Genomic DNA, 17,359 nt, shown 5'->3' with positions numbered 1-17,359 from the left:
CGGTGAAATGTAACTGAATTGTCTTGGCCAGCCCTAAGGGTCCCATCTGCATCTCATCATTGCTGAGGAGTGTGCTCCCATCACCCAATCAAGCATCCAGCCAGAGCAGGTCATGATATATTTTACCATATTAACATGCCATTGTTGTGTGTTATGCCTGATGTAAAGACTCTCGTCTCTGCTAGCCTACCACACAAATTTAATACTTGTCATTTTTAGGGCATACCTAACAACGTGTTTTCTTTCTCTCTCTCTCTCCCCCCCCCCAATCTGTCCCTCTGAGTTACATGTTGATCCTGGGATTGAGATGCTGGCCTCTTCTGCCCCTCGGACCTGCTTGATCCATCCTGGTGCCCTGTGTCTGGTCGGAGTTTTATCGCACCGCTCCTGTGAAGGACGGCCCCATGAGGACAGTTGAGGGTTATACCTGTTAAAACTGTTAATATTATAGTCAGGCTGTCTGTTGTTGCCCAAATGAGGATGGGTTCCCTTTTGAGTCTGGTTCCACTCGAGGTTTCTTCCTCATGTCGTCTGAGGGAGTTTTTCCTTGCCACCGTCGCCACAGGCTTGCTCATTGGGGATAGATTAGGGATAAAATTAGCTCATGTTTTAAGTCGTTCAAATTCTGTAAAGCTGCTTTGCGACAATGTTTATTGTTAAAAGCGCTATACAAATAAACTTGATTTGATTTGATACACTGCAAAAAAAAAAAACCTCAAAATAGGAGAATCGTTCGTTTTGAGTTTGAATAATTGAGTAAAATAGCATAAAAATACTGTGCATCTCCCGGTCTAGTTCAGTACATGCAACCACAATCATGGGGAAGACTGCTTTCTTGACTGATTGATAGTTGCCCAGAAGACAATCAATGACACCCTCCACAAAGAGGGTAAGCCACAGAAAGTAATTTCTGAAAAGGCTGGCAGGAAAAGGTGCACAAGCAACAAAGATGACTGCAGCCTTGAGAGGATTGTCAAGAAAAGTCAATTCAAAACCTGGGAGAGCTTCACAAGGAATGGACTGAGGCGGATGTCAGTGTATCAAGACCCACCACACACAGACATCTTCAGAGAAGGGGCTACAACTGTCACATTCCTAATGTGCTCCCGAACCAGAGATAACATCAGAAGAATCTTACCTGGGCTAAGGAGAAAAAGAACTGGACTGTTGCACAGTGGTCCAAAGCCCTCTTTTCAGGTGAAAGTAAATTTTGCATTTCGTTTGGAAATCAAGGTCCTAGAGTTCAAGGAGGAGAGTGAAGAGACACAGAGTCCAAGTTGTTTGAAGTCCACTGTGAAGTTTCCACAGTCTGTGATGATTTTGAGTGCCATGTCACCTGCTGGTGTTGGTCCACTGTGTTTTATCAAGTCCAAAGTCAATGCAGCGATGTACCAGGAGATTTTAGAGCACTTCATGCTTCATTCAGTACACACAACCACAATCATGGGGAAGACTGCTGACTTGATAGTTGCCCAGAAGACAATCAGTCAATCAAGGACACCCTCCACAAGGAGGGTAAGCCACAGAAAGTAATTTCTGAAAAGGCTGGTAGGAAAAAGTGCACAAGCTGAGATGCAAGCTTTATGGAGATGCAAGTTTCCTTTTCCAGCAGGACTTGGCACCTGCCCACAGTGCTAAAACTACTATCATGTTCAGCAAACCATTTGGTATTACTGTGCTTGATTGACCAGCCAACTTGTCTGACCTGAACCCTATAGAGAATCTATGGGCTATTGTCAAGAGGAAGATGAGAAACACCTGACCCAAAAATACAGACAAGCTGAAGGCTGCCATCAAAGCAACCTGGGCTTTAAAAACACCTCAGCAATGCCACAGGCTGATCACATCCATGCCACGCTGCATTGATGCAGTAATTCGTGGTAAAGGAGCCCCAACCAAGTATTGAGTGTATAAATTCAATACTTCAAACTTCTACTTTTCAGAAATTGGACATTTCTATATTGTAAATCATTTTTTGTTTTATCTTAGGAAATATTCTAATAATTTGAGAAACTGGATTTCTGATTTTCATGAGCTAGAAAGCCATAAATTAAAATTAGAACAAAAAAAGGCTCCAAAATATTTAACTTTACATGTAATGAATATTGAATATATGAAAAGGTTTACCTTTTTGACTTAAATTACAAAAAAACAAAAACAAAAAACAAAACACCATTTTCCATGATATTCTAATTGTTTGAGATGCACTAGTATATGAACAATGTCTAGAAACAGCACCAAATTCTATGGGCCTGAGCTCATTTGAGATGGACTGATACAAAGTGGAAAAGTGTGCTGTGGTCTGATGAGTCCAAATTTCAAACTGTTTTTGGAAATAACGGATGTTGTGTCTTCCAGGCTAAAGAGGAAAAGGACCATCCAGATTGTTACCAACACAAAGTTCAAAAGCCAGCATCTGTGATGGTATAGGGGTGTGTTAGCCATATGCAAGTTAGCCATGCCCATGGCATGGCTAACTTGCATATCTGTGAAGGTTCCATTAATGCTGAAAAGTTACATATAGGTTTTGAAACATATGCTGCCATCCAGATATCTTTTTCAGGGACATCCCTACTCATTCCAGCAAAACGGTGCCAAGCCACATTGTGTTTTTTATAATAGCATGGCTTTGTAGTGAAAAAGAGTGTGGATGCTAAACTGGCCTACCTGCCTCCCACTGAAAATGTGTGGTGCATTTTGAAGCGTTCAGAAGTAGGTTTTCTGATTACATAGTAACTCTGGATGGCCTTTCTGTTTCTTCATGTGCAACAGTAAAAGACCTCGGTCTGATCATTGACTCATATCGGTAACATTACCCAGATAGCTTTCTTTCATCTCAGAAATATTGTTAAGATATGGCATTACATGGTGCAGAAAAACTAGTTCATGCTTTTGTTACCTCCAGGTTGGATTATTGTAATACCTTACTGTCAATACTTTGTAGAGGCACCTTTCACTGCAATTACAGCTGCAAGTCTCTTGGGGGTATGTATCTATTAGCTTAGCACATCTAACCACTGGGATTTTTGCCCATTCCTCAAGGAAAAACTGCTCCAGCTCCTTCAAGTTAGATGGGTTGTGTTGGTATACAGCAATCTTCAAGTTATGCCACAGATTCTCAATTGGATGAAGGTCTGGGCTTTGATTAGGCCATAGGCATTTAAATGTTTCCCTTTAAACCACTCCAGTGTGGCTTTAGCAGTGTGTTTAGGGTCATTGTCCTGCTGGAACATGAACCTTCATCCCAGTTTCAAACCTCTGGCTGACTCAAACAGGTTTTCCTCCAGAATTGCCTTGTATTTAGTGCCATCCATCTTTCCTCCAGTCCTGACCAGCTTTCCTGTCCCTGCAGATGATAAATATCCCTGCAGCATGATGCTGTACTGTAGGAATGGTGTTGGGTTTGCACCACACATGGAATTTCCCATGATGGCCAAAAAGATCAATTTTAGTGTCATTTGGCCAGAGAATCATCTTCTGTGTGTTTGGGGAGTCTGCCACATGCTGTTGGATAAATTCCAAACACGTTTTCTTTCAGCAATGACTTTTCTAGCCACTCTTCCATAAAGCCCTGCTTTGAGGGGTGTACAGCTTAAAGTGGTCCTATGGACAGATACTCCCATCTCCGCTATGAATCTTTGCAGCTCCTTCAGTGTTATCTTTGGTGTCTTTGTTACATCTCTGATTAATGTCCTCCTTGCCTGGTCTGTGAGTTTTGGTGGGTGGGGCCTTCTCTTGTCAGGTTTGTAGTGCTGCCATATTCTTTCCATTTTGCTATAATGGATTTAATGGTGCTGCCTAGAATATTCAAAGTTTGGGATTTTTTTATGACCCAACCCTGATCCATACTTTTCCACAACTTTGTCTCTGACCTGTTTGGAAGCTTCTTGGTTCTCATGTTGCTTGCTTAGTAGTGTTGCAGAGTCAGGTTCCTTCTAGAACAGGTTGATTTATACAGACATCATGTGACCAATCACGTGACACTTTGATTGCACACAGGTGGATCTTAAATCAACTAATTATGTGACTTATGAAGTGAATTGGTTGGACCAGCTCTTATTTAGAGGTTTCATACGTATGTACACTCCAGATTTCTGTTTTTTCATCTTAATTATTGTGTCACAATCAATCAACAATTTGCAGCTTTAAAATGGAAGAGATGTTGTGTAAATCAAATAGTTCTAACCCCCCCCCCCAAAAAAAAATCCATTTTAATTCAAGCTTGTAATGCAACAAAAACAGGAGCCAAGGAGGATGAATACTTTTGCAAAAAACACTGTATAGAACAGCCTTCCCGGCACGGTGGTGTAGTGGTTAGCGCTGTCGCCTCACAGCAAGAAGGTCCTGGGTTCGAGCCCCGGGGCCGGCGAGGGCCTTTCTGTGCGGAGTTTGCATGTTCTCCCCGTGTCCGCGTGGGTTTCCTCCGGGTGCTCCAGTTTCCCCCACAGTCCAAAGACATGCAGGTTAGGTTAACTGGTGACTCTAAATTGACCGTAGGTGTGAATGTGAGTGTGAATGGTTGTCTGTGTCTATGTGTCAGCCCTGTGATGACCTGGCGACTTGTCCAGGGTGTACCCCGCCTTTCGCCCATAGTCAGCTGGGATAGGCTCCAGCTTGCCTGCGACCCTGTAGAAGGATAAAGCGGCTAGAGATGATGAGATGAGATGAGATGAGAACAGCCTTCCAAGTAGCGTTTGGAACCCAGACACAGTCTCAGTGTTTAAGTCTAGGCTGAAAGCATATCTTTTTAAGTTTTGGGGGGGGTTTTAGGTAAAAGTAGTAGATTTGGAGGGTCCTCAGGCATAGTGTGTTTTGGTAAACTGGGATGTGTGGATGCTGTTGCCCCCTACTCTCACATGTTCACTCAGGTTTGTTGAGGGTATAGTGGCTGGCTGCTTTATGTCCCAGGGCTCCTTTATGACCGGGTTACCTTCTGGCTTTCCCTTTTAGTTATGCTGTCAGAGTTAGTCTTGCCAGAGTCCCTACTTGCACTCAGTGCAAAATGTATACTGTTCTTACCCCATAGGTGACACTGGGCATACCCACCAACCTGCAGTCCCCCCCAATCTGTCTCTTTCTGTAGAGTTACATGTCGATCCTGAGACCAAGATCCTGACCTTTTCTGCTTCTTAGACCTGCCTGATCCATCCCTGATGCCCTACATCTGGCTGGAGTCTCATCACGTTGTTCCTGTGGAGGACGGCTCCATATAGACAGTCGAAAGTTGCACTAAGATGGCTCTGAACACAGTTTTGCTATGATGGCTGAAGACTACAACTGACATGATAACCTTGCAGTTGTCAAACAGTTTTGCACTTAAGTCTCTATCAATGAACAGTTGATAACCAACAAAATAGACTCCATGCTAAAACTATAATACATTTCCTGGTTACACAGTTGTACTTTGTGGCTATATGGGACACCATTATAGAAGCAAGTTTATTTATAGTCATACTAACTCATCACCCAGATGAGGATGGACTCCCTTTTGAGTCTAGCTCCTCTCAAGGCTTCATCATGTCGTCTGAGGGAGTTTTTCCTTGCCACCATCACCACAGGCTTGCTCATCAGGGATAAATGAATTTATTAGGGATAAAATAAGCTCATGTTTAAAGTCTTTAATTTTCTGTAAAGCTGCTTTGCAACAAATATTGTTAAAAGTGCTATACAAATAAACTTTATTTGAAGAACAAAATAAAACAGTCTCTGAACTCTTGAGCAATATTTAGTTCCCAAATATTTACTGAGTTGTTAAAAGAAAAAGTGATGTAACACCATCTTAAACATGCCTGTCACAACTTTTTTTGGAATGTAGTGCAGACATCAAATTCATCTCATATCATCTCTAGCCACTTTCTCCTTCTACAGGGTCGCAGGCAAGCTGGAGCCTATCCCAGCTGACTACGGGCGAAAGGCGGGGTACACCCTGGACAAGTCGCCAGGTCATCACAGGGCTGACACATAGACACAGACAACCATTCACACTCACATTCACACCTACAGTCAATTTAGAGTCACCAGTTAACCTAACCTGCATGTCTTTGGACTGTGGGGGAAACCGGAGCACCCGGAGGAAACCCACGCGGACACGGGGAGAACATGCAAACTCCGCACAGAAAGGCCCTCACCGGCCACGGGGCTCGAACCCAGGACCTTCTTGCTGTGAGGCGACAGCGCTAACCACTACACCACCGTGCCGCCCACGTCAAATTCAGAATGAGGGTATATTTACAAAACAAAACAAAAAAAGTTTAAACATCTTGTCTTTGTATTTTATTCAATTGAATACAGGTCATAAAATATTTGTGAATCATTGCATTCTGTTTTTATTTCCATTTTACAGTGTCCCTACTTTTTTTTTTTAATTTGGGAATTGGGGCTGTAGAACGAGTATGAAGGCGTTTTTCTGCATCAAGTAATGACATTTATGTTTGCAATATTTTTGAGATGAAAAAATACTATTCTTGTAATATCTATACGAGCTTCATATGAAATACTGGAGTCAAAAATCACACTAAGGTCTTTTACTGCTGCACAACATGAAACAAATGCCATCCTAAGTTATTATGTAAATCAGAAAACTGACATCTAGTGGTCCTAGAATAAGCACTTCTGTCTTGTCAGAGTTAAGCAGAAGGAAGTTAATAAGCATCCAGTATCTCTCCTTTACACATTCCCCAATTTTATTAAGTTGCTGGCTCTCATATGGTTTTGCTGAAACATACAACGGTGTCATCAGCATAACAGTGGAAGCTAATACCATATTTATTAATAATTCTTCCCAGAGGTAGAATATATAGAGAAGTTGGCAGGTTTCCCCTAAAACAGAACCTTGTGGAACACCAAACTTTACTTGGCCAAGCATAGAAAAGTCACCATTTACATCACCAAGCTGATAACGATTAGTTAAATAAGACCTGAGCCATGAGAGGGCCTTCCTTTAACTCCAACAACATTTTCTAGTCCATCAAGGAGAATCAAATGGTGTCAAAGGCTGTACTAAGGACAAACAATACAAGCAAGGAGACACAGCCCTAATCAGAGGTCAGTAGTGCTATGATGAAGCCTAAATCCTTTGACTTAATGTTATTCCTATGGCTGTGCTACAACCCTGTCTAGGATCTTGGAGATAAAGGCCTAGAGTTGGACAGCTGATAGAAGTTAAAAAGTTTGTGTTTTTTTTTTTTTAAACCAAGAGTTTGATCACGGGCGGCACGGTGGTGTAGTGGTTAGCGCTGTCGCCTCACAGCAAGAAGGTCCGGGTTCGAGCCCCGTGGCCGGCGAGGGCCTTTCTGTGTGGAGTTTGCATGTTCTCCCCATGTCCGCGTGGGTTTCCTCCGGGTGCTCCGGTTTCCCCCACAGTCCAAAGACATGCAGGTTAGGTTAACTGGTGACTCTAAATTGACCGTAGGTGTGAATGTGAGTGTGAATGGTTGTCTGTGTCTATGTGTCAGCCCTGTGATGACCTGGCGACTTGTCCAGGGTGTACCCCGCCTTTCGCCCGTAGTCAGCTGGGATGGGCTCCAGCTTGCCTGCGACCCTGTAGAAGGATAAAGCGGCTAGAGATAATGAGATGAGATGAGTTTGATCACTGCTAGTTTAAAGGATTTAAGTACATAGCCAATGCTAAGGGAAGAATTACCTATTTTTTAAGAAGAGGTTCAATAGCTTCTGGTATTATCTGTTTAAAGAATCATGTAGCTAAGGGATCTAGTATACAGGATGATTTTGATTAAATTAATTTAATTTAGTCTCTCAATGGGGAGTAAAACATTCTAAATCGCTGATGCAATATATATAGTGCCCTCCATGATTATTGGCACCCCTTTTAAAGATTAGTAAAAAAGGGTTGGGGGGGGCCTGACCCTTTGGTGAAGTAGCTTCATCTTACAGTGAAAAAAATTCAACCTTTATTTGAAATACATTTATTCAGAGAAAAACAAATCCCTCATCAAGAAATAATCTTCAGCAAAATCACACCCACCAAAAGGTGGATTTTTTTTTCCTAACCCTTTTTACTAATCTTTACAACAGGTGCCAATAAGTGTGGAGGGCACTGTTATATTGTTATTCACAGGGTTTGCCATCAAATTGTCAAGCTTTAAAGTGTCAATTTTTTCTGCCTGATATTTTCAATTTTGTTGCTACTACATACTGAAGGAGTTCATGGTTCAGAGCTGGTCTTATTCTTAGTTCACTTTGCAGTAGTATCAGATAAGAATCTAGGATTACTTTTGTTATTCTCTAGTAGGGTGGAGAGATATGTTGATTTAGCAGCACTAAGAGCTTTTCTATAGTTCAGGACGTTCTCCTTCCATGCTAATTGGAATACTATCAATTTAGTTTGACACCATTTACGTTCTAAATTTTGAGTGGTCTGTTTTAAGGTGTGTGATCATTATACCAGGGTGCTAGGTCCCCCCCCCCCCCCTTCTTTTTCATTTAAGTGGAGCTACATTATCTAAAGTATAGCAGAATGTTTGACTCTAAGCATTCAGTTGCCCGATCAAGTTCTGTGGAGTCTGATATTGATCCAAACAAAGTTGATAACTGAGAAATTGAGATTGATAAAAACCTGATGTGAATGTACATTTGATGCAGTAGCCTGGCAATGAGTGAGGCAATGAGTGAGGCAATGATCTGAGGTGGCTTCAGGTTGTGGAAGTGTGATTATATTATTTATATTTAATCCAAATGTTGGTATTAGATCAAGAGTGTGACCACCATTATGGATGGATCCTATTAACTCCTACTAGATCTTGAATGGACACAACCGCTGTTCTCAGTGTTCTCTTGACAGACACCTCCTCCTCTGCCAGTTAGATAAGGGTGATGTACTAACTCCATTTCCAGAAAAGTTGAGATAGTTTCCAAAATGCAATAAAAAAAATCTGTGATTTGTTAATTCACGTGAACTTTATTAAATTGACAAAAGTACAAAGAAAATATTTTCAATAGTTTAACTGATCACTTTAATTGTCTCATCTCATCTCTCATTATCTCTAGCCGCTTTATCCTGTTCTACAGGGTCGCAGGCAAGCTGGAGCCTATCCCAGCTGACTATGGGCGAAAGGCGGGGTACACCCTGGACAAGTTGCCAGGTCATCACAGGGCTGACACATAGACACAGACAACCATTCACACTCACATTCACACCTACGCTCAATTTAGAGTCACCAGTTAACCTAACCTTGCATGTCTTTGGACTGTGGGGGAAACCGGAGCACCCGGAGGAAACCCACGCGGACACGGGGAGAACATGCAAACTCCGCACAGAAAGGCCCTCACCAGCCACGGGGCTCGAACCCGGACCTTCTTGCTGTGAGGCGACAGTGCTAACCACTACACCACCGTGCCGCCCCACCTTAATTGTATTTTGTAAATATAAAAACAGTTAGAAATTTGATGCCTGCAACACACACAAAAGTTGGGACAGAGGCATTATTACCATTATGTTGCATCACCTTTCCTTTCAGTAACACTTTTTTAAAAATCATATGGGATCTGAGGATACCAAGTGTTGCAGTTTTGCAATTGGAATTTTTGTCCATTCTTGCTTGATACAAGACTTCAGCTGCTCAACAGTCATTGTCTGGTTCTCCTCTTCATGATGCACCATACATTCTCAATAGAAGACACAGATCTGGTCTGGCAGCAGGCCAGTCAAGTACACACACTCAGTCTGGGAAGCCACACTGTTGTAACCTGTGCAGAATGAGCCCTGGCATTGTCCTGGTCAAATGAGCATCGACTTCCCGGGAAGAGACGTTGCTTTGAAGAACACGTCTCTCTAAAATCCCAATATATGCCTCAGTGGTACCTTCACACACATACAACTCACCCATGCTGTGGCCACTGATGCACCCCATACCATCACAGATGCTGGCTTTTGTACCTTTTTCTGATAAACTGGATGGTCATGGTCATCTTTGGCACAGAGAACTTGACGTCTGGTTTTCCCAAAAACAAGCTGAAATGTGGCCACAGCACGTTTTCACCGTCTTTTGGCCCATCTGAGGGGAGTTTGGCCCGATAGAAATCTGCAATGTTTCTGCATAGAATTGATGAATGGCTTCCTCCTTGCATAATACAGCTTCAGGTTGTATTTCTGGATGCAGCAGTGGACTATGTTAAGTGACAGTTTTCCAAAGTACTCCCGAGCTCATGTGGCTATATTTGTCACATTAACATGACTGTTTCTCAGACAGTGTTGCCCTTTACATTATGAGACGTCTTAGAATTCCCTTAATCTTTTCACAACATTACAGTATGTACTATAGATTTTGAAAGACCTAAAATCTTGCATTGAAAAATGTTCTTTTTTCATAATTCCCTCACAAATTTTGGCACAAAGGGGTGAGACACGACCTATCCTTGTCTGCAAAGACTGAGCCTCTGATGCATGCTTCTTTATCACCACCACATTACCAAGTAAACTGCTTATTATAGAATCTGCCAAAATGGTGTTACTCGGATACGCTATAAACGTTTCAGTTTTATTCTGCCTCTGTCACAAGGTTTTTTTTGTGTGTGTGTTGCAGGCATCAAATTCTACCTTCATTTAAATTTACAAAATACAATTAAGTTGGTCAGGAAAACTATTGTACTTTTTAAAGTACTTTTGTCAGTTAAATAAAGGTTCATGCGACTTAAATCACAAATTTTTTTCATTGCATTTTGGAAAATATCCCAATTTTCTGGAAATTGGAACTGTATACAAGTGTATTCAGGAGGACTAGCTTCATTTAATGCTACATACTTATTTGGTTATTTAAAGGGATCCTCCAGCAGATTTATTCTCTATAAAATTAGTCATAGATTTCAAAAATCAAACTTTGATTTCCAGAGACCAGATAGTGTGAGAGAAAAATGAATTTTCTTTAAAATGTCAGATGGGCTTCCTGCAGTGGTGACGTATGCGATGACATCAGGTAGCGGTCGCTTGGAGCACCTCAGCTGTTTATATTCTCTGTTTACATTGTAGTTTTGTAAGTGTTTTTTTTTTTTTTAAACAAATTTATCTGTTTTTAAATAAGTATGCCTCATTATGTAGCATATAAACGCCACAATAATGCTTTAAAAATAAATTTAAAAAAAAGAACAAGCTGGAACTCAAGTCAAATCTATTTTTATAGCGTTTTTAACAATAGACATTTGTCGCAAAGCAGCTTTACAGAATTTTAGTGACTTCAAACATGAGCTAATTTTATTCCTAATCTATCCCCAATGAGAAAGCCTGTGGCGACGATGGCAAGGAAAAACTCCCTCAGACAACATGAGGAAGAAACCTTTGTGCATCTCAATGTCTGGTTTTTGGTGCAATATCTCCATAGGTGTAGAGAGGCCCATTTCCAGCAACTATCACTCCAGTGTTCTAATGGTACAATGTGTTTGCTCATTGCCTCAGAAGGCTAATGGATGATTGTACAAGGGTTTTCTGATCATGTTAAGCCTAGGTCACAACCGGACATACGATTTTTTGGCGTTTCCCAAATCGCTGCTTTTTTTTTTTTTGTTCGTGGAGAAAGACACACGTTGGCCGTAAGTTTGTCTTGCAACCTGAAAAAAACGTAAGTGCCCGTAGAGTTTGTTTGACATGACAAAGAACCTCTGCGGCCAGTCTACGGCTTGAAAATCAGCACATCACACACGTGCCCTCTGTGCGTTTCTTGCATTTTTTTGCACGTAGACAGACCGTAGGAGCACGTACGGCCGGTTGTGACCGAGGCTTTAGCACAGCTAAAAACAGTTTAGCTCTTTAGAGAAGCAATAAAACTGACCTTCCTTTGAGCAGATTGAGTTTCTGGAGCATCACATTTGTGGGGTCGATTAAATGCTCAAAATGGCCAGAAAAATGTCTTGACTATATTTTCTATTCATTTTACAACTTATGGTGGTAAACAAAAGTGTGACTTTTCATGGAAAACACAAAATTGTCTGGGTGACCCCAAACTTTTGGACGGTAGTGTATACAATTGGTTCTGACCCGCACTCATCTTTTCCTTTCTTTTCACTGATTTCCCCCCATTCACTTTTCCCCCATTCAAATGAATGGAGTTTCAAGAGGCAGGGAGGAAAAAAACAAAAACTAGAAAAGCACTTGGAGAGCGCAGACCTCCGCCAAGAATCCTTTAAAAAATTCCGGGATCCAGAAGGTGATCCGGATCACCGCCAGAATTTAATGGATTGTTACTTGTGCCCAGTCACACCTGTGGGAAAAAATTCAGAGCAATCCGTTCATAACTTTTTCCGTAATGTTGCTAACAGACAAACCAACAAACAAACCAACAAACGCTACCGAAAACATAACCTCTTTGGCAGAGGTAAAAATCCCACTTAGTGTCATGTTACGCTTCACGCTGTAAAATCTGTTTTAAATCATGCCACACACTCCGTTAATCTATTCAGCACCATGTAGAGCATGAAAAAAAGATTTTAGAGCACGAAGCATCATGTCACGCTACAAGTTGAGCCATTTTAAACCAAGATTTTAGAGCACAAAGCCATACACACTATACACACAGTAGATCATGTAAAAAGATTCTGCAGCGTGAGGTCTCGTGTCTGATCCAGTTTCTCTGTGATACTTTGCCACAGCTGAGCAAGCACACTTGGCATTTTCTCTCTGGAAATGGAGTCTAGTTCCAGCTTGTACTTTCTTTTTAGCATCACTGTGGCATTTATATGCTACATAATGAGGCATACATATTTAAAAACTGATAAATTCAGTAAAATAATTGTAAAACTAGAAAAACTACGATGCAAACAGAGAATATAAACAGCTGAGTTGCTCCAAGCGACTGCTACCTGATGTCATTGCACGTGTCACTACTGCAGGAAGCCCATCTGACATTTTAAAGAAAATTAATTTCTTAAAATGAAAGTTTGATTATTATTATTTTTTTAATCGGGGACTACTTTAACTTAAGTTTGAGAATAAATCTGCTGGAAGATCGCTTTCAACTACATGATCAGTCATCATTTCATTCACAATAAGCACTTTAGACATAATGCTGTCATAGTTAGTTGCTGGAGTCCCTGCTTGTACTCGGTGCAATATGTATACTGTTCCTACTTATTCAGATGACATTGTTAGGTATGCCCAATCTGTGTTTTCTCCCCCCCCCAAATCTGTTCCTCTGAGTTACATGTCAGTCCTGGGATCGAGATGCTGACCTCTTCTGCTCCCCGGACCTACCTGATCCATCCTGGTGCCCTGTGTCTGGTTGGAGTCTCATCACATTGCTCCTGTGGAGGACGGCCCCATATGGACAGTTGAAAGTCACACTTGGAAGATGCTCTGGACACTTACAGTAATGCTTTTGTGGCTGAGGACTACAGTTGACTTGCTAACTTTAGGACTGCAGTTGTCATGAACAGTTTTGCACTCAAGTTTCCATCAATGAAGAGTTCCATCAACAAAACTGACCCATGTTAAAACTGTTAATGTTATAGTCATGTTGTCTGTTATTACCCGGATGAGGATGGGTTCCCTTTTGAGTCTGGTTCCTCTCGAGGTTTCTTCCTCATGTCGTCTGAGGGAGATTTTTCTTGCCACCGTCGCCACAGGCTTGCTCATTGGGGATAGATTAGGGAAAAAATTAGCTCATGTTTTAAGTTGTTCAAATTCTGTAAAGCTGCTTTGGGACAATGTTTATTCTTAAAAGCGCTATACAAATAAACTTGACGATAAAACTTATGAACTTCACCCTTAGTGTTGGCGAGCTAGTGTGTGAAGGTGTTTGGCTTGCTGGCGAGCTAAGCGAGACATTCTGTGAGACCAGTATAGATACTAACTCCAAGCAGAGATAAAGATAAAAAAGCAGACAGTGAAAATTACTGTGCTGAATTGTTGGGGGAAGATACAGATCAATCATAGGCATGGTCTCCCAGGTGGTAATAACAATGAGCACTCAGGACAGGTGGCGGTAATGTGAGTGTAATCTAGAACACTAATTACTCTTGCAGATAATTATTCTGCAAATGTAGCTTAAACTAGATAGGGTTACACATTGTGTAGGTTGCCCAAAGTCAGCTGGGATTGGCTCCAGCTTCCCCTGCAACCCTGACGGATAAGCAGTATAGATATTGGATGGATGTAGCTTAAGCTCATGCTCTTCTCTAGAAGTCTCTTTTTATGGCCAGTCTGTGTAAATGAGGAAACAGTTACTTGTAATGAGCAGACAAGCTATGCTTTTGCTGAGATTCTTGGCATCACCCACATCATACAAAACTTGCCCATCAGTTTTATTTGTACGGTGTGTAACAACAGACATGGACAACGCAGCTTTACAGAAAAGTGGATATATATTTATAACCCTAATGATCAAGCAAGAGCTGAGAGTAGGACCATTGAAAAACTCTGCAATGACATGAGGAAGGAAGCTGCAGAAGAACCTGACTCAAAAAGAAACCCATCCTTTTCTGGGTGATCATGTGATTAGAGGATACAATTGGGGAAGAGTATTGTTTTATAAAAGTAAAAAAACAGCCCCGAGTGTGTTGAAAGGATGTGTCGTATGAGCATCACATCTTGAATGATTGCAGTACAGTTCTCACTCAGTGCTTTATCCTTGGCGGGGTGAATCCGAAGCCTATCTTGGGAATACTGGGCATGAGGTGGGAATAGACCCTGGCTGGGATGTCAAGCCATCACAATGTACTATTCACACACTCATTGATGCCTGTGGACAACTCCTCATAGGCAGCAACATGAGTTCAGGATCAAATCCAGGACCCAGGAGCTGTGAGGCATCAACCCTTCCTCTGCTGTATCCTTGTGCCATCTCTGCAGTAGAGTTTTTACCTTTAAATACACAATATCTAAGTAAAGTTATCCACTGATGTACAGGTAAGTCTTGGGCATACACTGTTTTTGGCAAGTACAATTGTATACCACATTTATTAAAAAAAAAAAACACTTTAGGTAGTGGAATAGTGAGAACATTTGCAATATTATGCTGTAAAAGGTGGCAAAGTAGAATAAACTACTGTCTCTGCAGAAATTCTAAATCTATTATATAAAAAAAATTAACCACGGAAATTCATAAGGCTTTGGTGATCTCTCCATTAGAACTGACCTTTTCTTAGTTTATGCTCCCAAATCCATACATTTTCAAGGAATGGTACCGGTATAACTTTCCTAGTTTAGTAGCGCGTGTGTGTGTGTGTGTGTGTGTGTGTGTGTGTGGGGGGGGGGGGGGGGGGGGGGGGGGGGGGGGGGAGACTGGTTAGAATGAACTGGGGTGTGGAACTCATTTTAGCTAATGGGCTATATTACCCCCGGTTATTTCATGTAGGACAAATCCTAAAATTAGTTCAATACCCCAATAATACATGAACTTCTCTTAGACATACTTACTTTTCAGCATTTTACCCAAAATATACATTCTGAATGCATGGATTAAACATGCAGTACATCTACAAAACAGATAAACAGCCTGTGATTAATTTTTATTAAAAAAAATTTAATTAATCATTTTATCATACATCAACCCCCTGCAAAACCCCCAACCCCCTGCAAAAATAGGGGGAAAAATGGAAAAAGAAAACTGATAACTGCCTGTAGTGCCCTCACTAGAGCTGTAGGCCCAGTTTATGGGGGGCAGGAATGCTCTCATAACATTTTTTCATTAACACAATTGCTGTTTTAGAGAAAGCCAGAAAACAGAAATGGAGAAAAAAACTCCCGAATCCAGAGTTTCTGTTTCACTGTCTTGTTTCCAGACAGTAAAAGGAGAAAAACACTACATGATTAGTGCCAATGCTGAAGTTGCTGCTGATCATATTCTGCTGCAAGTTTCTTTATGTGTACCAACTTGTTGTGGAGATATTCACAGCAGTTCCTCTCTTGGCTGTAGTTAGGATTAGTCTGTAAAGAAACATTTTACCATAAAGTCCCTTGCCCAAGTATTTCAACTCTGTCACATTACAGCCCGACACTGAAATGATCTTGAAATTATATATAAAGTGGAATTAAATTAATTTTTACTTGCTTTTAAAAATAGACATCGTCACAATGATTGATTGGGATTGTATACAAAACTTGTTTAGGTGTCAATTTTTTAAACTCAATGAATTACATCACTAGCACATTTTATCAGTATCTAATTTTAATTGCTCCATTGTGGACCAACACAGACTAGCTCCCCCCAAAAAAATTTCAGTTCAATTATCCACAAGAAAATGTTAATTTGGAATACATTTTAAATTCAGTTGGTGGGCTGGATTAGATCCTTCATCCCCGCAGCCCACATGTTCAATTCCCCTGGGTAGTCCTCAACTGAATCTACTTCAGCGGAGTTCTGATAACTGCTGCATACCAGTCAGGAAAAATAAACTATGGAAGATTTCTGCTGGATGTACCTCAACTGCCACTTCATAATAAAATGTCCAGATTAGGCAGAAACCTCAATTTAATAACAGAATTCTATAGTAAACCCAAACAGATACTAGAGCAGCATTGGTGAAAGATGAAAGTGGATGTGTCCGAGAGCCAGAGTTTGGAAGATGCCTTGGGGAAATTCATGGTGCCAAGCAGAGTTTAGAATGTAAACTCTAAACTCAATTCAGTTTAGGACTACCCAGGGGAGTTGAACATAAGGGCTGCGGAGATGAAGGATCTAATCCAGTATGTCTTGTCCAGAACCCCACTCAAGCAACTTAATCCAAGATTAGAGATAGACATTTTTACATAAAATTGCCAGACTTTCACAATACATTTTAACAAAATGTCCCTAGTGTGAGCTAGGATATGAGGCTTTTCTTCATTTCACTGCTTTCAACATTTAATCAGGATATGGTGCTAGATTCTTCAGCTTTAAAAACTGTAAGGACACCAAGAATCACCACCTTTGTAGCAAATTGAGAGATACAAACTCTTAAAACGGCATTACATACTAACTAAAATCAGTAAGATGGAAGCAGTCAACAATTATCTTGAGGACTAATTGAGGGTAAACAGAAGAATTGTTGCTTGTTGACTTGGCCATAACCAATTTATAGAAAAGTAAATGTAGTGGTCATCTTGGAAATGAGGCACACGTGTACAAACTTTCTGCTGAAACTAAGTTATTGCATCTAGATCTCCAGGAGGAGAGGTATCCTTTCTAGCCCCATTTAAAAAAAAAAAAAAAAAAAAAAAAAAAAAAGACCTTTTCACTCATTTTAGCATTTCTATATCACTGCATAGAAAATTGGTGCACTTGCACCAAATTCAACAATTTTTTTAAATCATGTAACTGAGGAAAACCTTTATCTAGGCTAATCCATGGCATCTAATGAGACTGCAAGAACAAACTAATTTCTAAGCCTTTGCTTCCACCTAGTGAACCAAGTGATACAGTATTTTAAATGCAGG

This window comes from Neoarius graeffei, chromosome 15 (assembly GCF_027579695.1).
Source record: "Neoarius graeffei isolate fNeoGra1 chromosome 15, fNeoGra1.pri, whole genome shotgun sequence".
Taxonomy (NCBI): Eukaryota; Metazoa; Chordata; class Actinopteri; order Siluriformes; family Ariidae; genus Neoarius; species Neoarius graeffei.
Note: the sequence above shows the minus strand (reverse complement) of the source record.